The 23801-nt window shown below is 36.7% G+C and overlaps 1 pseudogene across 1 annotated transcript; it reads right to left on the bottom strand.

Moving 5' to 3' along the window:
- Window positions 1–4864: 4864 nt before the first annotated feature.
- On the bottom strand, window positions 4865–22844 carry LOC148879457 (uncharacterized; annotated as a pseudogene). The gene is made up of 10 exons (XR_016104229.1): window positions 22654–22844; window positions 21497–21549; window positions 15583–16064; window positions 15396–15504; window positions 15130–15210; window positions 14975–14994; window positions 14780–14840; window positions 5647–5723; window positions 5328–5411; window positions 4865–5225 (listed from the first exon to the last, which is right to left on the bottom strand). The product of XR_016104229.1 is annotated as an uncharacterized LOC148879457 (transcript).
- Window positions 22845–23801: the final 957 nt, after the last annotated feature.

The raw sequence follows: 23801 nt of genomic DNA, 5'->3' as shown, positions 1-23801 counted from the left end.
GTTATTGTGCTATGCCAATATATGTGTTATTTTGTCACATGCTGAAATGCCACTAAATAGCCCCCTAAATTCTATTCTAAAGATTCAAGATCAATGTAAGCTTTAGCATTTTGTAATTAAATGCTCGTAGGTTTCTAGCTCGATGTAATGACTTTTCATGATTTCATTTTTTTCCTTTCCGTCTCTTGGAATAATTCTAATGCTAACATTGACCTGCATTACAATTCACGAAAAACAAAGCGCCAGATGTGTGATTATTTGATCATTATTGGTGTACATTGATCTTGAACCTGTATGGATAGCATTCTTTTTTCTTTTTTTTTCCCCTTCAAGAAATCCAACATGTTTCCCATACTAAAATGGCCTAAAGGAGTCCAGATTTGCTCGAAGATGTTCCCAATGCACGGCTGTGATATGTTATAAGGTTGGTGTGAGGCACGTTGTGAAGAGCAAATCCGGTTTCAGCCAAAGGAAAGAATAATGAATAATGATAGAGTTTTCTTTTATTTCTGAATAACTGTTTTCAATCTACATTGTTAGACCTTAGGAACAAAACAGGTACTAGTATCTCCTTCACGTTCCGCCCTGGCACTTCTATTGGTTGGGGAAAGGAGGTAATTTAGGCCACTCATAGGGATGGTAAAAATGCATTTTTGATATTTGGTTCGGAGAGGGAGACAGAGATCTATACAATTATCTCTCGTTTGTTTTTTCCTGTTTTTTCTTTTTCAATTTCAGAAGGTAGGACAAATTTGTCAATACTTCCTGCAACCATCAACCATAAGGCCTAAACCCAACGCAACTTGGCCCTCGCCAAGCTTCAAATTCCGTGTTGTAGGTAAGGCTCCGTTTGTTTGCGATATAAACGCCAAACCAGGGTATTTATGTACCCCAATTCACATTTGCGAGCGTTTGTTTGAAGCGTAAAAAAGTAATGATTATCAGAGTAAAAATGTATTTTCTGGCACTTTTGTACAGAGGAGAGCATTGTTGTACTTATTTTTTGGATACAATTTTGTGTTTTTTTGATAATTAACTTTTTGACTGAAGTTAATGCAATGGAGTATAGAATAGTTGGAGCATTTAATGATGGTCCTGCACTTTTGCACCGATTTCAAATAAACAAGATGAATGCAAAAACGGTTTAAAATGTGAACCATGTTTGCATTCATGAACCGAAAAATAGGTAAATATGTAGTGTACATATTTGCGTTTGCCTTGCAACAAAACGTATCCTAATGTAATTTCAACTATGGAAGGGCCTTTATTGATAGCCCAAATATGCTGATAACAACAAAATGACTAATTGCTAGCCGACCTGTAACCTGCAGGGATGTCAATGGACCAGAAATCAATTTGGGCAGATTGGATGGACCAACAAGACGTTGAATTGGACCAGTCCAGACTTAAGGGACCAAAGTATTTATTGGATTGGATTGGACCTGGTCCATCTATAAGGAATTTATATTTTCTTGGGTTGGATTGAGCCAATATCTGGTGCATTGATAGAAGATAAGAACATTGGATGGTCCAGACATTAAATTGGACTAGTTCAAAATATTCATTGGATTGATTGGACCTGATCCACTTGTAATGGACTCACATTGGACTTGATCGGATTGGACCAAATCTAGTCCAATTGATATCCCTACTGACCTGGATCACATTCATCCAGTTGCACAACAGGAACATCGTATAACTGATTTTCCCATTGTGCAGCTGGATGAATGCACCCAGCAATGTGTTGTGGCCAGCAGATCCAGACTCCATTTATTCCATCACACATTGGGAATACCAGTGATATAAAATATAAGAGATGTTCCCATTGTGTCGTCTGGGTGAACATGGCCAACAATGTGTTTGATTTGCAGATCTGAAGTCTGAACTCCCTGAATTGGTAAGGGTAACTGGGTAGGACTCATTTGAGGGGGCCAAGTTGGTTGTTTACATACTCCATCTCTAAAGCTAGAGCCAGTCGAGTTGGACTTTATAGGTTCTTCCACATTGGATGGAATGCGTCCTAGACAACCATTATTTTATTGGCCCAAAAATTTTATCAATGAACTAAAAGAAAGGATGCTTTGAGTCATTGGGATTAGCACCAGAAATCCGGATGTTAAAGTTCATGGAATGTCTTAGCAAGAAAAGGTCTATGGAATATGGACTTCAGCAATTCAGAGTAGGGCTGTTCATGGGTTGGGTTGGGTTGGTTTATTGAGGTTTTTCCAACCGACCCAACCTGGTCGGGTTACCTGAACTTGAAACCGAAACCAACCTAGTGTTAGGCAAAATCAACTTGGTCGGTTTGAATCGGGTTGAGTCGGCTTTGGCTCTAAGTTCAACCATGCTTGACAGAAACTTAACTGCAATAATGGGGGCGGACCAAGTTAGAAACTTAGAATAGAAGTTATCAAGAAAATAGAAAGTCAAACTGTATTAGAGAAAGAAGACTGAAATTTGTATATTTCAAGAAACCTTCTAATCCAAGTAAAAAATGACACCTAATTCTAATTGCAATTGGTTGCCTATTTAGTGTAAAAGATCATAAAAACTAGAATCTTTTGATTCTTTTCTTTAAACTTTTCCAAAAAAATTCCTTGTCTAGTTTCTTACACTACTTCCATTAATGTTATTCCTAACTAGAAGACTAGAAATTAAATTAGGTTGTAATTAAGATAGAGACAACTTAGTTAAGTAGGAACTAAGTAGGTTGTAACTACTAACTAGGAAATAGGAACTAACTACTAACTACTAAGTCGGTGTGTGAAAACCGAAACCGACCTGAACCATTGGTTTATAATGTTTTACAACCCAAAAGTGACCGGTGCTAAAGATAACCCGGTCGAGTCGGGTTGGATTGGTCCGGGTTGGTTAGTTTGGTCGGGTTGGGCCTTCTTATGAACAACCCTAATTCAAAGTAGGTTGGGTACCATGAATTTTTCAAGTACAAAGTACAAGCATTGAAATTCAATATACAATAATACCAAACACAACCTCACATGCTATCAATTCTCATGGCCATGGAAAGGGTTTCCTTTAAAATACAAGTATTCAAGGTTTTAAATTTCGCAACATACGGGATGTTTCATATTTTTTCATCCATATGGGACCAATACGGGTATATCAGCCTTGTATTGGATCATTTCGAGTATGTATCAACCGATACAATCCTGAAATGAGTCGATATCCTGATACACATTATGTATCAACCGAATTTAATTCCACTCTTTTTAAAATTTAAATTTAATTCATCACTTCTCTCTCATTAATATAAAAAACGTCATTAAATTTTAGTATTATTTAATTATGCTCATTTGAGTTACCTTTAATTAAGGCATTTAATACATCATTAAATATTTTTGAAAAAAAATACATCATTAAATGTTATTTAAGTCAAATAATTTGTTAAAAATCACAAACCAAATGTAACAAGTTTCGAACCTAGTCATTTGCTTACAACAATAATTAATTAACCACTATGCCAACCTTAATTGTTTATCATAACATTTTTTCTAATGCTGAAAGTAATCTTTCTTGCCTTGGTAGGTATTTACCAACAATAATAAGATGAATACAACTTATAATTATTTATTAAAAATTAAGGTATACGTTAACTTGTATACATAATAAATATTATCTAAACTTATATATAATAAATATTAACTAATAAATATTAGTATACACATACATGCATTTTAGTTTTTCTATTATTTTTCAACATTTACTAATTATATTCCGATATTTTATATAAATCATTAAAGAATGGTTTTCATGTTTAAATAAATTAGTTATAATCACATAAAACTCATTTTTATTGTTGCTCATATTTTTTAAGGATTTTTTTTGGATTTTCTAATGTATCCATTAAGGCTACAACTTGGGATGGGTTGGCCCGAACTAAACCCTAATCCAACTCAAAAAGGTTGGGTTAGGTTGGGTTGGGTTGATGTATGGGCTAGGGTTAGGTTTGAAATTCATTAACTCTACTTCGAATTGGGTTAGGATTGACCCCTTAGCCAATCCAACCTAACCTAGACCCAACTCTATAGTACATGTCATATATAAATATATGCTATACGCAATATATAACATACATTGATTTGTTTAGATGCATGATATTTGTATAGCCTCCACCACATAGTATCATGTATTTCTTTAAAAATAATCACTTCACTTATTTCTAATTAGAAAAACCAAAACCTTAATAACATTATTTTATGTTTTTTGACAATTTTATTCTAAAACCTTGATAACATTATTTTATGTTTTTTGAAAATTTTATTCTTCATCTCCTCTATGTTGTTTGCCATCTAAGAAAGACCTATCGTAAATCATAACTCATAATAAACTATAGTCATTTCTAACACTTGTTTTTCTTAATTTTGTACAAAAAAAAAAAAACAAAAAAAAACGTCAACAAACAAATACTAATGAAACATAGGATTAATATATGCAATGAAAGTTAAGATATAAAATAAAAAAATTCTATGAGATTTTAAGGGATGGAAAGAATGTTGGATTGGGCCCAACCAAAACCAACCCAACCTGAAATTGGCTTCGAGTTGTGTTGGGTTGGATTAGGGTTGAAGGAATTTAGTTAGAGTTAGGGTTAGGTTGGTCGGGTTGGGTTAAGGTTAGGATTTAAAACTTAGGGTTTGGCTCAGCCCAACCTAACCCGGCTCAACTTGCAGCCCTAGTATCATGCGTATTTTGATTTTTCGTCTGTATCTATACATTTCCAAAGCGTATCTTGATACATTTCTTAAAATTACCTTTCCGATGCACCTTGCATTTCCAATACTTTGAACCTTGCAAGTATTAAAGATAGATCTAGTGAAGAAAGATTTATAAAGACTGTAGCATATTTTTAAAGCATTGAGAACATGGGAAGAAAATTACTAACTTATAGTGATAGTAATAATTTACTACAACAAAATAAGGAATCACAACTTGAATTTAGGCTCATTTTGGAAGGAGTACTAATATAAATACATACAAAATAATACAAAATGTAAGGTTTTGCACTCTACATATTTATATTTGATATTTGTACTCCTTCCAAACTGAGCCTTATGAAAACCCTTGACACACTTCCCCTGCAAAATGACCCACCCTTTCACACAATCACATTTTCCAAAAGATCCGTCAATTCAATCATCTTGAGAGGAACCATCGGAGGAACCGTCCAGTGGAATCCCATCCATATCATTTCCCACAGTCGTCTCCTGTAAACATGCTCCAAAAATGGACAAAATGAAATCAACAATGATCAACGAGTCTTGGGAGCCGGTGTAGAGTTAAAATATGCATGGAACTCAGGAACTTACCGGCATTTTATCCCAATCTTTCAATTTAAAACTTGTAAGCATATAACTATCACGTAATGGAGCCCAAGCAGGGCCATCATCACCCTGCATGCCATAAAACCATGATCTAAGTAATCTCCATACCGAGCAAATTTAATTGGCAGGACTGGATTCTTTTAGTTGATTGCCTGGCTAATCAACATGTGCACACACAACACAATCCATTTAATTATTACTTCATGTATTATTTTCCCCTTGAAAATAATCTGTAAACGAAAAATGAAACATGTAACAAAGAAACAACAGACCACAGGCTACCACCACAAGAGGGAGGGGGTACCTTGGCAGGAGGGTCAGCAGCTTGTGATGGCTTCCGTAACTCTGAGAAGAAAGCTTCTTTCTGCCGCTTCCCTAACACTGTCAGAATAAGGAGTGTGCCACTCAATTAGACAAGTAAATGCACTTAAATCCTTTAAGAAAAACATATGAGACAATCAAATATCAATATGGTAAGCTACCAAAGAATCACTTAAAGAAGTGCTGGTGAAAAAATTTTAGTATAATTTTTCACATAACATAATTCACCCAATTAGATTAATAACCAGGCTTTTTGATATTTGGGTAAGTCCTATTCAGGAAATCACGTAGATACATTCCTGTAATTACATCTCTACTAGGGACAAAGAAAACATCTTGATTCTGGTTTAGAAGTACAAATATTTACTCAGAGAATTTTCCTTTAAAAATTCTAGTGCATATATTCCCTCTTTATTTGAGAGAAAACTGGAAAATATAAATAAATAAAATTTTTCTCTATACATAACGAGCAAATAGGGAAAATAGTTAACTATAAGGCTGTTGATAGCCTTTAAATAATGATTTCTATGTGTTACCATGCAATGAGGAACCATAATCAGCCAAGTTTTCTAAACTAGGCTGTAGATAGTAATCTCCTTGCATGCATTCCAATCTGAGACAAGGAAGAAAAGAAGGAAATAAGTAAATAAAGGGGTGAGAGGAGTAGAAGGAATAGATTTAGTCCTACGTCTCAAGAATGAGGCTATAGGAATATCATAGTGTAAGAGGTGTAGGAGAAAATCAAGATTCCCTACCTTCCTCTTCTTTTTTCCACATTCTTCATGTCCCAATCTTCTATCTTCTCCTTCACTTGTCTCTTTTTGCTGGAAATTCTAGAAGCAGACTAGTATTAACCAATAAAATGGCATTAGCCTTCTCTCCTACAAGGAGAGGGGTTTATATAGAGGAGGAAGGTGGTTAGGTAACTCCCCACCACCACTCTCTTCCTAGAGTGCCAAGTGTCAACTTAGAATGGTCTAAGAAGGGAAAAGAAAGCTCTTTCTTCCTACGGTAACACATGACCCTACTTAAAGTGACTAAAGGGAAAAGAGCCCTCACTTCTTAAGGTGCCATGTGTCATTCCACTTAGGCTATGTTTGGTTTGAAGGAAAAGGTAGGGAAACCCATAAACCAAACACAGCCTCAAAGTGATCAAGAGAAGAAAAAGAACCCTCTTGTTCTGATAGGACAGATGGCATCCCCTTTATAAATAAACGAGACACCTCAGAATTAAGTTTTATTAATTAATAGTTTTAATCCTTTTAGGGCCTACTATCCCATAAAATGGGCTCTACTGCAAGGCCATTAAATGCTTAACGAATCATTATTAAGGCCCAAATTAATTTAGGGCCTAATGTTCACTGAAATGGAATCCAGGCCCATTTCTTTATTAAATAAATTACCTCAGCCCACTCATAGGACTGGGCTTAGAAAGGCTTTTTTTAAGCTGTAATTGGGAGTACTTTAATAAACTGCTCCCAATCCAGCAAAAATAAGGACTTAAGAAGAAGAACAGCATCGAGTGGTTTTTGCACCAAGGTGGGAACCAAGAACCATCTCAAGCATCTAAGCTTGAATTTTAAACAACAGAACCTAAATGTTAGAAGCCAAATTTTTTACCTTTACTTCAGAATGTTGTTATTGTACTGTAAATTACCTATCCAGCTTTAGATTAATATAACCTCCAAATAGATGAAACAACAAAAAAAAAAAGTTCAGTAAAATAAAGTTTCTTCCTCATAAAGAGTCAACTGAGTTATCAGATTCCTTAAGATGAACCATTTAAGGAAAACACTATCCATCTCGCTGAAAACAGTGTTTTAAAAGCACAAGGGCAAGCTGAGGTGTACGCCTATTTTAAGCAAAGGCATAAAATTAGAAAACAAATTAAAGCAATGCCCAAAAAAGATTAGCTCTTCCCACCCCTTATTTGGCCAAAGAATCTGCAATAGAATTAAAACTCCTCTTGGACCACTGAAACTGAATTTCCATGTTCTGAGTTAGCTCATTAATTTTCTTTTTTTAATTTAAGAACTTACACAGACTGAAGTCTTCCTTCTGCAGCCCACTAAGCCAGTCTAGAGTCGCCTTCCACCAACAGTTTTTAAATATTCAACTGCTGGGCTCTTTTAATGCCTTCCAAAACTGCCAAAATTTCAGCTCTCAGAGAATCCCCCCAACTTATAGGACCTGAAAACATTGCAATAATTCGACCTTCTTCATCCCTGAACACTCCACCTATACCTGAAGGGCCTGGGTTTCCTTCACTGCTGCCATCAAAGTTCAACTTAATGAACCCCATAGTTGGAGGAGTCCGGGTAAGTATTCAAGGGAGCAGACCAAGCCACTTCTTTCCAATTTCTAATGATATCTCCTACTGAGTAACCTTCAAAGAGCTTCATAGTCTTGACCCAATGTACCACCCTCACAAAGATTAATTCAATGATGGCTTTCTTTTTCTTTCTTTTTCATGGAAAGTTCTTTGATTTCTTTCCTCCCACACCGTCCAACATACAGCTGTTCTTACACATCTCCACAAAATTTTACCTCTTTTTTAGACCCCTCACTGAAGTAGATTAAACAAGCTTTGCACATTTGGAGGGGAGGGCCACCAGTGCAGGGATAAACACCAATTAGGCCTTTTTCTTTTGAAGTCACAAGTGTTACACTTTTCTAGGACAGCTTCCCAACAGAAAGCACCTACTCTGGGAGGAACTGGTCTACCCCAAACTTCCAAGACTGGGAAAGGATAACCAAGGGCCGGAGGGAATTCGGTTAATTCTTTGAAAAAAGAAGAACAAGAGAAGATACCCGAGGGAGAAGGAACCCAAATCCTACTATCCAGCCTAGAGGGGTCAACTAACTACCTCATCCAAGATCTTAAGCAATTTTGCAATGGAGTCCAATTCAGAGTCTCTAAGATCCCTTCTAAAGCCTAGATTCCAAACAAGAGCAGAATTAGAAGAGGTCAGGAAGGTGGCTACTAGCTCATTTTTAAAATTTGTGAGGGAAAACAAGGAAGGGAACTGCTCTTTTAAAGGAGTGTCTCCCACCCAAATATGTTCCCAAAATTTCACAGTATTACCTGAGCAAAGGTCATACCTGATGAGAGGAAGGAAAGATAGCATGGATAGACTTCCAAGGAAAAGCTCTTGTAGCCCTAGATGAGACTCCCGTAACCCAGCCATCTGCCTCTTGCCCATGAACACTTACAATTACTTGAGCCCACAGCTTATCCCTTTCCTTTGTCAGTCTCCATAACCATTTCCCAAAAGAGCTTTGTTCTTTTTCTGTAAGGTTCCCAAACAAAGCCCACCATCACTTTTAGCTTTGGTAACCATATCCCACCTAACTCTATATGATCCATTTTTCTCCTCCCCCTGGTTCCCACAAGAGATCCCTCATTAGTTTTTCCAAAACCCTACACACTCCCTCAGGAATTTTAAACACAGATAGAAAGTAAACAGGAAGGCTAGTCAAGTTTAACTTAATCAAAGTAATCCTACCACCCAAAGAGAGGTAGCTTTTCTTCCAAGATGCTAACCTTTTTGTGTATCTATCAATCACCGGATTCCAAAAACTCCTTTTACTAGGATTATCCCCTAGTAGAAGCCCCAAATATTTCAATGACCACTAAGCAATCTCACAACCCAAGATTTGATCCCTATCTTCCACCTCTCTAGCACTCATGTTAATGTCGATCACACAACTCTTATCAAAGTTGACTTTGAGGTTAGTCACTTGTTCAAAGACATTAATCACCTTTTTTTAAATTCCTAACCCACCTAATCTCCTCCCCACCGCAAAACAGAATTGTGAGATTCGTAAATTGTAAATGAGTGAACAGAACCCTGTCCCTCCCAATTCTCCAACCCCTAACCAAGCTTCTAGAATCTGCCCTCTCAATAAGCCTCCCTAAAACTTCAGCAATCAAGGTAAAAAGGAAGGGGGAAAGAAGGTCGGTCCCCTTGCTCAATACCTTTAGAAGCTGGGAAGTGGTCTACCACCTTGCCATTCACTAGTATGGAGTAGTGGCAAGTCTTGATACACCCTTTTACCCAATTATACCACCTCTGCCCAAAACCAAAGGACTCTAGGACTTCCAACAAGAAAGATCAATCAACCAAATCATAAGCCTTTTTTAGATCCAATTTGCACACCAGCCCTTTCTTCCCTCTTCATTTTAAATCTTCCACACTCTAATTTTCTATTAAGATTTTATCCACAATTTGCCTGTTCTTCACAAAGGCACCTTGATTGGAGGAAATGATTGTGGGAAGCACCTCTCTAATTGTTTGAGATAAAACCTTAGCAATGATCTTATAGAGGCTATTAACCAAACTGATGGGTTTGAACTCTTTAGGGTGGCAAGCTCCCTCCTTTATTGGGATTAAGGCAATAAATGTAAAGTTCAGACCTGGATTAATCACCCCTCTTTCAAAGAATTCTGAGAACACAATTTGGATATCATCCTTAATTATCTCCCAATAGTCTTGATAAAAAGCCATCATAAAACCATCAAGGCCTAGGAGCTGGGGCTTTAGCTCTATCCATTGAAAAGATGGCTTCCCTTATTTATTCTAGCTCAAACTTTCTTTCCAACCACTCAATCAACTCTTCAGAGAGCCTAGGCCAATTCAAACCTCCAATCCGTAATTTGTCATTTAGGGGCCTTCTAAAAATGGATTTGAAATGTTCCAAAAAATCACCTGCAATCTCATTCTATTGGGTTGAAGTTATACCATCAACTACCAGCTTAGAAATGGAGCTCCTCTTCCTTTTGCCATTGGCTATAGCATGAAAAAATTGTGTTCCTATCTCCCTCCTTCACCCATTTGTGTCCAGATTTTTACTTCCAACCAATTTCCTCCTTAAAAAATGTGTCCTCCAGATTTTTCCTCAACTCCCACATCAACTCTTTGTCCCTTTCCCGAAAACAACCTAGCTCTTTGCATCTAATTCCTTAATTTGGTTATAATCAACTGTTGTTTCCTTTCTTCTAACCTCCGAAAGTGAAGAATATTCCATTCCTTGATTTTGACTTTCAGCTCTTTTAACTTCCAATGGAATTTCAATCCTGTCCAATTTACCCTTGGATTACTTTCATTCCACCACTCCTTCACTTTCTCCTTAAAGCCCAGGTGATGCAGCCACATATTCTCAAATCTAAAAGGGGAGGGTCCACTATTTCCAGCCTCAAACTTACTTAGCAGAATTGGCCAATGGTCAGAAGCAACTCTAGGTAAAGCCCTTGACACCAGGTCTCCCCAATGTTCTTCCCAATCTGCAGTAAATAGGAATCTATCTAATTTGGAACAAATTGGTTCAGTCTAGAGGTTAGACCAGGTGATATTGTTATGTAATAGGTCCAGCTCCTTGAGTTCAAAAGCATTGATAAACTCATTAAACTTCCTCATACTGGTAGTATTCCTTTGCCACACTTTATTGCACTCCTCACTGAACCTAATCACATTGAGATCCCCTCCTTGACACCAAGGCCCTTCCCACAATCCTCTAATACCTCCCAGTTCTTCCCACAATCCATTCCTTCGTTTGTAGCTATTAGGGCCATAAACATTAGTTAAGACCCATTCGAACCCATCTTCCACTTGCTTGAATTTGATAGAAACTGAGAATCTTCCAATTAATTCTTCGACTCCCTTCACAACTTCATCCTTCCACAAAGTGAGTAACCCTCCAGATGAGCCCCAAGAAGGGCTCATTACCCAACTAAGGCCATTTGCTCTCCATATGCTTCTAGCCCACCTCTTGTCAAAGGTCACGAGTTTAGATTCCTAGATTAGAAAAATGTTTGGATTTTCTTTCCTTAGGACCTCCTTTATTAAAGCTCTCTTTCTTATATTCACCAAGCCTCTCACATTCCAGCTCACAATCTTCATTACTCCAACTTAATCTATCCCCACCCTAACCTTCCTCCCTAAAATCCTCCTTTTCTTCCCCTACCCTTCCTCCCACTAAATTCTTTGTCCCCCTCCACATCCAAGTTCAACCTCTCAACTTCACTTAACTTCCTTTTTCTCATCTTCCCTTTTTTTATTCCTCAAATAAACTTTCAACTCATTCGAATTTTTTAACTTGCAACCTAGCTTTTCTACAGATTCAGCTAGAGAATCATCTTTTCCTTCTCCCTTTTCAGTCTTTCCTCTTCTGTCCTCTTTAAGCCTCTCACTCATCCTCTCCTGCTCCATCTCTTCTTCAACTACTTTAGACCCACTATCCTTACTCTCAATCACCTTCTCCTTCTCTAATTCCACACCCTTTCACCCTCCTCCTGTATCTCCCCTGCACCACCAACTCTGTCAATTCCTGAACCATGGGCAATTGGAAAGTAAGCACGTCTGGAACCTGGAAGACAATCAACAGGGGCAGAGCCAGAGTTAGTATCAAAACCCGAACACAAGAACATACTTGGATCTGAGAAAGGAGGACATTCAACAGCTGGCTGGGTTTCACAATTCGACAATAGAATAGGGTCTTGCAGGGCACAACCTAGACTTGATTCACCCTTATGAAAACTTCCGAGGCTCTACCGTTCATCCCCTCCTGAAATGACCATATTTGAAGATTGATGATCAGCCGTTGTCTTCTCAGAGGTCCCCCTGCCCATTGTTCATTTTCTGGCTTGGTTTTTTTCTACCCAAGGTTTGGTTTTCCCCCTTAGCATCCAAGGAGCGTTCGGCATCCTTTAACATCCCATAATCAGCAGATGGTTTCAGCACAGAGGTAACATCTTCAGCGTCCTCAGGAAAGAGAATGGCTGTACTAAAAGTGTCTTCCAACTCTTTATGACCAGCATTCTCCCCTAGACTATGGTTCTCTGCTTCCGACTCTATCTCAAAGTCATTCTCCAGAGAACCACAGCTTACCCATCCGTCATCTTCCTCTTCAATATCTTGGGTTTGGCCTATCTTCTCCCATTTTATCCTGGTCCGCTTCTTTAGAACTTGCAACTGGAGCCCAACAAAAGTTTCACCTCAAGGGATTTTGTCCGTCTGAAATTTTTTGGCCTACACACAATTGCAGCGCTTGTGGGGAAGATGATAGACCAACACTATGATCCTCCAATGCCTGCTTCGAGACCCGACTATGTTACCATTTAAAAAGTCACATGAGTCAGCTGTAACATCATGGCCCTCCTTTAGGGCTGACCCAGGCTGACCCAAATTTAAGCCAATTGGGTCAGAAAAGGTTGTGTGAATGCCATTTCTAGCTCTAAGTGGTCCCCTCCCCTGATCCGACTGAGTTCCCCTTCTAACCATTTCTGCAAAGGACGGATTGGTAGTAAAACCCTTTTTAATTTCAAAATTATTTTAAAACTTTTCCAAAAGATCCACTCGACTTTTGGAGCTTGACTTTTCAGTTTCCATAGAAGGCAGCTCCTTTTCTCCAGGCAGAACTTCCTCCCCAAGTTTGCTGATGTGTCCATTCATCTTCTCCTTATTCCCACCAAGTGTTACCCATCTTGCCAGGTCATCATCGTCTTCAAGCTTCGATCTCCCACACCACTGTGACGCTTCCACTTCTGAGGCGACCCAGATCTTGTACCAGTAGCCATCTGCACAAAGACTGAACATTCTTGGCACAGCTTTGGGCTTAATACCAGCTATCCTTAGATTGACTGCTCTCAGATCTAAGGTCTTGAAAGAGTGAACACCACCCATCGCCAGCACTATTTTTTCCAGGAGGGTTTTTTGCCAAAAGTGAAAAGGTAAGCCCAGAAGCTTCAATTTGAAACTCCCATCAACAGGGGTTACTGTGTTAACCAAGGGGCACCAGTTTTCGATCACCACTGTTCCTTCCTTTGTTTTCACCATGGTGAAGTGAATCACTTCATCCCCCACATCTAGAACTGCTTTCCTTTCGTTGAAGGGTATTAGAATGACAGTCTGATGGAGCCCAATCAAAGGTAATTTAGAAGTTCATAGACCAAAACAAGAGGTGTAAAACACATAAATATGTATAAAAAAGTAACCAAAAAAGCAAAATTATAAAAGATGTCTGCCTAGCATGGATGCCTTTTGATGGAGACATTGCATAGGTTCAAGCAAGGTATATACATCAAAATGCACTCTGCCAGTCTGCCTATGTGCCTGGGCATGAATTTCAAAACATTGTGCCTTACCTTAATCTTAGCAATCTAAAATCTCTCTCTTTGTCCCTAAAGTTCCTCTCTTGTTAAGCTCCAATCATTATTAAAATTTAGATCAAAAAGTTGAAAATACAAAAATTAAAATTACTTAATAATGTAATAAAACAAAATATCTTTTTTAGTTAGTTAAGACTTCAAAGCCACATATTCTAGTAGGTCATGATTAATAAAACAAAATATCTTCTATACCTTGTCTGTAATGTCTGCTTCTATGGCCCATTGGTCCAGATACTGCTTTGATTTATAAAGAACTTCACGTGTGTAAAAACCTTTGCAGTTCAACCATATCACAAATTAATACCCAAAGAAATAAGAAGCTACAAAAAGAAGGTTTTGCATATATTGAGAGTACTGACCATTGTCAATAGCAGTTCGGACCCATGGAGATACAGGAATCTGTTAAGGGACATTGGAAGGATGATAAGAGGGATTAGGGTTCAGATAAGGTGGATCCCAAGGGAGGGGAACAGCATGGCAGACACACTAGGCAAGCAAATGGGTACATACAAGAAATAAGTATTGGGGAGATCATCTCAGGAGACCAGGGTGACCAGTATGATTATATACATGATAAAAGCTTGTCTTATTTGTTCTTCATTGAGAAAAGTTCTTTATTACCTTTTACATTCTTGATATGGAGTAAGATTAAGAGTATGCCCATATAATCATGCCAAATAAACAAAAATATCCAGGTTGAGTAAAGAAAGATTAGTGATTCGCAATCCCAAAGAAATCATTCAAAAACTCAAACTTCATAACAACAAAAACAGAAATAAGAAAAAGGAATAGCTCGTGAACAATCTTATTCATGTCAAGACAAACAAGATGAATAGCAGCAATCACAAATAAAACCATTCAAATATTTCATGAAGATCTCATTTGCAAATTTCATAATAGAACAGAGGCCGCTCAAACCTTTATTGATTACAGATTTCCATTAGTATACCTTTTGCATCTTTAGACCTTGATGGATTTAATCCTTTTTGAGCATTTTGTGCTTTGTTGACCTGTATAATGTGTTCAATATAAGCTAAGCATACAACACAGTGGCTATAGTACAATAAAAGTTTACACAACTAACTTTTCTTTTTTGATTGTTGAAAATGCACAGGAAAAGGTGAAAGCACAAGTGCCAACTTACAGCATTAAAGAGCTTGACCACTTGAGCACCAGCAACAATTCAGAGATGCAAACCAAATTACTTGATAAAAGATTAGAAAAGGAAAAGAAAAACAAATTTTGAGGAAAATAAATGCCCCTTGCGACACAAAGCTCAACCAAAAAACAAACTCATACCTCCTTTTGTAGCAACGCTGATAAGAAATTTTTCATGCAAATCCAAGAAATTAGCGGGCTTCACATGCCTTTTTCTCCAACCTGCAAAATCACATAACACAACATAATAAATATTAAATTACATTTGGCAATGACCATCCCTGTAGGATACATTTTTATTTTTGGTATCTATCTCATTCACATATTTAATTAGTAAACTCTCTTGCTAACAATGAAAAAAATGTAAAATTATATTAGGATTTTGGAAAACAGAGGGATTTAATAACAAATTGCCAAATGTTTCTCCTTCTTAGCCTCCCCCTTAGACTTCCATTCAGCTTCTTCTTCAGCAAGCTTCTTGGCAATAAGCCTCTTCTGTGTGGACAAGACAGGACCCTGTCAAGACAGAAAAATCTTAGAGGGCTTACTTATTAATAAAGAAAAATCTAATAACTTGAACTGCTTACCACTTACCAGTGAATTATCTGACACATTTGTCTTAGTGATCTTCATGAAGGCTACCCTGAATGCTCTACAACCTTCTGTGAACTTTGTCACTCCTGGCTGAGTTCTATCTCCCTCATCTTCAGAATCCCCCATTTCTTCACCAGCACCAGGATCAGAGCCATCTATACCCTCCTCTTCACTAGAATTCCCAACTGAAAACTCTTTGTGATGAAGAGGCCTTGTATTAGCTTCTCCAACTTCAGATTAGACTCATCGTCATCATCTGAATTGTACTCCCTTGCCCTCTTGCGAAACAACATTTTCATTTTCTTATCTATTTGGACCTTTTCTCCAGTACCTGAAAAAGCTTTTAATCTCTTCCTTTCCTTGCGACCCTTACTGCACCGAGATTTTCTCTTCTTAATGCCTTCTGTTTTTTCTGGCAGTTGAATTGCTGTATCCATGACCTAATATTTTGAAGTCCTATCTTCTTGGCTTCTAAAAAGATCCTAAGATATTGAAATCAATAACCACAAGAATTTGCAATTAGAAAATTCACATCAATACTAATCTAACATTTTTTAGGTCTGTTTTATGGGTGAATTTTACCATTGACCGAGTTGAAGGAAACATGAACTATGGGCTTGGGGGCAACAGGGACATAATTTATGCTTAGACCTTCAGAATTCACAAGACTTTGAAGAAAGCACAAGAAGGTTTTAAGATGTTAATGCTGCATCAAAAGTCCAAAACCATCGGTTGACTTTTTTGGGGAGGATTTCATTTTAAGAATGGAGCGAGGTACAGGAGACTATAAATTCTCTGTACAGACAATGAATGCAGAACAAAAGATAGTGGAAAATAGCTTTGGTCTTAATGACCCCCAATCATGAGTATAAGTTTAGGTTTGGTTGTACTAATATTCAGACAGATTCAACTTTGCAACTTCACAAGTAATGAACCAATTTAGGTCCAAAATAAAACATTATGAGAATAGAACACAGGGCTAAAGATGGAGGCAAGGCAATTGAGTCTTGGAAAGGCAATGTATAAGCCTCGAGGCAGATTGAGGCATAAGCCTCAAAATAAAAATTTATTAAGGTCATAATCCATAAACAATAAAAGCATTAGAAAAACAAAAAAAAAATTGAACTTTACATATTTTATGTGTGGCTTATTTATTATATTAATGGTCTAATGACCGTTAGTTGTGTACATCAATCTTGCCATCTTTCTATGAAGAAGGACAAATACAATTAGGAGAGTGGAAATAAGAGGTCAACTGGTGGAACAGGAAAAAGAGGTTGAAAAATGCCATTTTGTCTTTCTATGAAGAGCTTTATAGTGAGCCTTGTAAGCAAAGACCAAAGTTGGAAGGATTACAGTTTGGGACAAGGCTTAAAATTTTGCAATGTAGCAGCCTGTATCAACCGATATATACCGTTCTGGAAGGGGCCTGATACACAAAACATGTAGAATTAGATAATTTTGTCTTTTTTCACTCGTATCAGGCTGATACGAGTATGTAGCAGCCGATACAATACCAAAACGGACCAATACACACTATGTATCAACCGATACAATCCGAATTTAATTTCCCTCTCTTTCTACTTTCTAAATTCAAATTCAAATTCAAATTATCTCTTCTGTCTCATTTACATCACTTTTAATTAAGCCTTTGAATTTGAGACATCATTAAATGCTAATATTACTTAATTAAATGCTCATTTGAGTCACTTTTAATTAAGGGATCTGAGACATCATTAAATGCTAATTAATCCAATATAATTTAATAAACCACCAAAATAGCTTGTTAAAAAACCATAAGTTGAAGGTAAGAAGTTTCGAATCCTAATCATTTATTCACAACGACAATTAATCCACTATGCCATACCTTAATTAGTTGTCTTAATAATATGTATTTTGACTCTAATTAATGAAATCTTTTCAGAGTTATTGATAAAAAAATATATGTATTTTGACTCTTAAGTAATCTTTCTTCTCTTGTTAGATGTTTCTCAATAAATGCTAAAATTTGATTATTAAAATTTATATAATAAGGATTAATACAAATTATAATTATTTACTAAAAATTAAGGTATATATTAACTTATATGCATAATAAATATTATCTAAATCTATATATAATAAATATTGACTAATAAATGGCTTCAAAAAAAGATTAACTGATAAATATTAATATATATACACACACATACATTTTAGTTCTTATTATTTTTCAACGTTTACCAATTTTGTCCTGATACTTTATAATTATATAAACCATTAAAGTATGGTTTTATGTTTAAATAAATTAGTTATAACATATAAAACTCGTATTTGTTGTTGTTAACATTTTCTAAGGATTTCTTTGGATTATCTAGTGTATCCATGCATATCTTGATTTTTTGTCCATATCTGTGTGTATTCAAAGTGTATTTTGATACAACTCTTAAAATTACCTTTCTGATACACCTTACATTGCCAATACTTTGAACCGTGGTTTGGGATGCTTACTGATCTTATGCAGCAAATTTGGAAAAGCCCTTCTTTGAGGAGGTTAAGCAAGCAATTGATGAGATGGAAGGGGAAAAGGCCCTTGGGCATGATGGTTTCACCATTTTATTTTACAAGAAATATTGGGATCTCGTTAAACATGATCTGTTAAAGGTTTTAGAGGAATTCCACAGTTCAGAAGCTCTTGAAAGAAGCTTGAATGCAATGTTTATTTCTTTGATTCCTGAAAAGAAAGGATCTGCAGAGTTGAAGGACTTCAGACCTATTAGCTTGATTGGAAATGTTTACAAGGTTCTGGCTAAGATTCTAGCCACAAGGCTAAGGAAGGTGATGGGTGCTATTATTTCAGCATATCAAGGAACTTGTGTTCACAACAAACTTATTCAGGATGGAGTTCTTGTAGTTAATAAACTCATCAATTCAAGGAAGAAAAGTGGAAAGACAGGTTTGGTTTGCAAAAAATTGATCTAGAGAATCCTATGATCATGTCGACTAGGATTTCTTGCATTATATGATGGCAAAAATGCACTTTGGTTCCAAATGGAGGAGCTGGATGAACGTATGTGTCACCACGCCAAAGTTTAGTGTTGATAAATGGTACTTCCAAAGGCAATTTCAAAAGTTCTAGAGGTTTGAGGCAAGGTGATTCACTATCATCTTTGTTATTTCTCATGGTGGTGGAGGGCCCAAGTAAATTGGCTGATAGAGGTTCAGACTTGGGTTGGTTGGAGGGTTTTGAAAGCTGTAGCTATGGCACTAAAATGCCTCTATTATAGCTCATGGATGACACACTTCTTCTGAAATCTTCAACAACTCAAGTACTGAATTTAACACTCATCCTAAACTGGTTTGAGATGGTATCAGGTCTGAAGGTCAATTTATCCAAAAGTGAAATGTTAGCAGTTGGAGAAGTAACCGATGTTCATGAACTGGCCAAAATTTTAAGGTGCAACTGTGCAAGGTAGGTAGTTCCCACTTTCCCTACAAAGTACTTGGGGTTTCCCTTTTGAGCTAAATGTACTTTGAAGGCCATTTGGGACCCAATTTTAGAGAGGATGGACACGAAGATGACAGCTTGGAAAGCCCAGTACCTCTTGAAAGGGGGTAAAATCATACTCATCAAAAGTGTTTTGGCAAGTCTTCCTGCATATTGCATGTCCTTGGTCACGATTCCTTCAGAGGTGGCAGAAAAAATAGAAAAAAGGTGAAGGATTTCTTGTGGCTTGGTTGGAGGGATTAACTGAAATTCCATTTGGTGAATTTGGAGCAGGTTTGCAGGCTTATCTCTCGTGGTGGTCTGGGAATCTGACAGGTCAAAAATTTCAACATTGCCTTACTAGGCAAGTGGCTATGGGGATTTTCATTTGAACTCAACAACCTTTGGAGGAAAGTAGCTGCAGAGAAATACAGGGTAAGCAGCAACGGTTAGGATGCTGCGAGGCCACTTTTGCCATATAGTTGTGGTGTATGTAAAGGAATTTTAAAGTTTTCCTAAGTTCAGCAGAGGCATAAAGTTTAAGTTAGGTGGTGGAAGGAAGTTAAGGTTGTGGTTAGACCCATAGTGTGGAGACAGTTTATCAAAGGACCTATTTTCTGCCCTTGGTTGCTGAATCATATGTGGTGGATAAGGCTGCAACTTGGGCCGGGTTGGCCTGAACCCAACCCAAAAAAGATGGGTTGGGTTGATGCTTGGGTTAGGGTTAGGGTTGAAATTCATGAGACTCACTTTAATTCGGGTTGGATTAGGGTTGATCCCTTAGACAACCCGAGCCAACCCGAACCCGACTCTATAGTACATGTCATATATAAATATATGTTATATGTAATAATATATAACATACATTGATTTGTTTATATGCATGATATTTGTATAGCCCCCACCACATAGTATCATGTATTTCTTTTAAGAAAATCGTTTCACTTAATCCTAATTGGAAAGACTAAAACCTTAATAACATTATTTTATGTTTTTTTGAAAATTTTATTCTTCATCTCCTCTCTGTTGTTTGCCGCCCATAAAAGATCTATCATAAGTCATAACTCATAATAAACTATAATCATTTCTAACACTTGTTTTTTCTGAATTTTGTACCAAAAGAACAAAAAAAAACGTCAACAAACAAATACTAATGAAACATAGGATTAATATATGTAGTGAAAGTTCAGTTAAAATCTAAAATCAAGAAATTCTATGAGGTTTTAAGGGAGAGGAAGAAGATCGGGTTGGGTTAGGGTTGGGTAGATTGGGTAGAAGGTCGGGTTGGGTTAGGGTCAGGGTTGGGGGTTTAGAACTTAGGGTTGGGCTAGGGTTGGCCTCAACCTGACTTGACCTGGCCCGACTTGCAGCCCTAGTAGTGGAAGGCAACAGAATTATCCGGAAAAGTGCCTCACAAAAGAGACAGTGCATTAAATGGCCAGCACAATTTGGTTGGGTGGTAGCCTTGGAAAAGTGCTTCACTAAAGAAATGCTCATAAAGAGAGGTTTCAACATTTCAACCTATGGTGCCTGTTATGCAATCAGGAAACAGAGACCTCAAACCACCTTTTTTTTTTGCATTGAACTTCAGTACAGCAGTGTGGAATCATTTCTTGAAGGCTATTAATCTAAATTGATGCTTCCCAAATACTGTTAAAGCACTCCTGGAAGTGTGGCAAGTTCCTAAAATGAGTAAAATAGGGAAATTGTGCTGGTAATCTATTCCACTGAAAATCATTTGGGTTTTATGGTTTGAAAGAAACAACAGAATATTTTATCAGAAATCCACAACTAAAGCAAAGGTGATTAATTTGGTGGTTGCAACAGTTAAGGGACAGGTTAACTGTCCATATTGTATTTAAAGATAATATCTTTTTTACTTCTTTTTGGAATGTGGACTTTTTTTAAGTTCTTTATGGCTACACATGTACAGCTTCTCATTGTACAGAGGACTATAAAATTTTGATTAATACAAAATACTTTACCCTTTCTTCAAAAAAACCTAATAAAATAAAAACTTGCCAAGATTATTTTTCTAAAATCTAAGCACTTTAAAAACAATATTATAATCAAATTAGCTAGTATAAAATATTTATTAAATACTTAATCACATTCCACAATACAAACTTTAAGCACACTATTAGATATACATACCAACACACTACTAACCCAATAGTCAAATACAAAATATGGATCCTTAATGTGCAAATTTCTGTAGAAAATGCAAATTAAGAAATTAGAGAGCAGTGGATTAGGATTACTCACTAAAATAGAAGAAGTGAACTTCATATAAAAACTTAGAAACTAATACCAATTGAATTCAAATAAGTTAATTATATTTATCGGGTCCAAAAGTTTCTATTAAAATCAAGACTTCATTTTCACTAATTTGAACATGTTTCAATAGTACTAACTAAGTTCATAAAAATGGAACTGCTGGACATTTACCAAATGGACTTGTTCGTCTGTTCCTGTTGTTGAAGACAAAGAAAGCAATTTACCTATGCAACAGAAAGACCAATAGAAAAAGAGTAAGGGAACAACAAAACAATTTGCATGTGACGTTTAAATCATTCTCAATAAAAAATCAATATACAAAAGCAAAATAAGATACATGTATCACGATTCACGAGAGTTACAAGGAAAAGATACCAATGTAAATAAAAAGCAGGTTTGTTGCAGCCCTAATAATATCTTGAAGTTTATAACTGTGTGCTTATGCTTTGAACAATCAAATCAGAACCAGAATTATGCAGATTGAAAACCAGACCATTCACCTCTCTGACATGCGTATAACATCTGGTCTAGTACAGTGTACAGAACCTCTTCAGAATTTTTTTTTCTTGAAACAATAAAATAAAACGAAATATAACTTGCCATTATTTTGCTTTTGATAGGTAAAACAAAAGTAAAACAGAATTTAGTGAATAAAACCCAAATAACATTGTTGGTGTTGGCTAATCTAGTTATGATGAACTTACAATGATATATAGAAACATCAAAAGGAAGTTTTATTTGTTCATTATTAAAATGAAGCACATAATGGAATATGCATCCATCCTTCGAATTTTGTTGGACTTTTGACCAAAGAAAACAAAGAACTTTGTTGGAATTAGGCTAGTCAGCTCAACTAAACTATGTTACCATTCAATTGCCAAGCCCGAGTTAAGATTTCACAAATACCAACCGACCCCAAGATTAATAGATAACAAACGTGACGAGATTTTAACTCAGAGGGTGAGCAATGCATTGGCTCAGCTTCTTTGCAAAAACCCGGAGGTTACTGTTTCACTGCTGGTTCAAACATTAAATAAATTATAACATTGCAAGTATACTATGAGCGTCGGAGTTTACTGCATTGGCAGGAAAAACAAATTTTAGGGATTCCAAATTTTTAAGGCAAGAAGTAAGAAGTCGTTAGAGTCTTTGTCTCTCTGCTGCTCTTCATAATTGTTTGAGCAGTTGAGGCCTTGGGGGATGAGTCCTTGAGTTTTTGTTGGATTGCAACACTACCACACTCACTATCTTTCCCTATCTTTGACGCCCACAGAAAGAAGAAGAACAAGAAGAAAAAGAAGAAGAAGAAAGAGGCAGGACTGGACTACCTGTTCTCCGGTGGTGACTGGTTGCCGACACTATCTTCGAGTTCAATCTCAATATTCGGTGCATTGGAGTTTGGACTTTGGAGTTTTGAATCTGTGTATCTCCGGCAAGCCCTAACTAGGGGTGGGCCCTGAGTTGTATGTGTGGTGTGTCAAAGGGGTGGGTTGGGCTGGGTGCGGGTTGAGTACCAATCGAAACCAGAAACCCGTTTGCAAATCATATTTATGGACGTTAATGGGAGTCCCACTAACCCGAGCCCGGTTCTCATGCAAGCAAAAACGAATTCACATCTCCGGCCCACAGCACATCCCCGGTACATAACGGGAGATGTTCCCAATACACGACGGGGATGTGCTGTGGGGCATTGTGGCTCATAAGTCATATTAGATACCAAAACCAAATGAATACACACTGTGTATGTGCTGGGATTTTCTTGCTTTCACCGTATTGAACATTTTTCTTTTTACTTTTTTATTGTTTTAAATGCATAAAAATATATAAAATGATAATATATTTCATGTAAAGCATCAGAAATTTCATAAAGTAAAAAATTGAAAATTTAAATGAAAATATACACTTCAGTAAAAAAAGGAAAATATAAAAACATATAAATTTGAAGAAAATACAGAGTTCTATTGAAAATATAAAAAAAAATTACAGGAAATGCAAAAAAAAAAAAAATTAATAGATATTTATGAAAACGCACAAAAAAATTTATTGATTTAGGTGGTGTTTGGTTATGATTCTAAAAATGAATGTTTTTACAAACCCATACCAATCTTGTTTTCTTAAACGACAATTTCATTGAATCACTCAATGCAAGTAACCTCAACAAATGATACTCGTTTGCTTCACCTTAAGTTATATGCCTCCCACACTCACCTTCGAAGTAATATCTGGAACCAATATACCACATAGGGTTTAGCCACAATAAAGTTGATCATCCCAGTTGACAACCAAAATGAAGGTGATGCACATATAAAACCATGGTTTTTAAAATCGGACTGTACCAGATGGTCAGACCAGAAAAACCAAGAACCGGTCACCGGTTCTCTTTTCCCCAAAAACTGGATTTTCTCCAAAATTGTTGATCTTGGCCAGCGAACTGTTGAACTGGGCGGTTAACCATCCAAACGGTTTTGACTGATTT

This window comes from Nelumbo lutea, chromosome 1 (genome assembly GCF_056320005.1).
Source record: "Nelumbo lutea isolate HS-2025 chromosome 1, American lotus-T2T, whole genome shotgun sequence".
Lineage (NCBI taxonomy): Eukaryota > Viridiplantae > Streptophyta > Magnoliopsida > Proteales > Nelumbonaceae > Nelumbo > Nelumbo lutea.
This window is presented reverse-complemented; position numbering and strand designations above follow the sequence as displayed.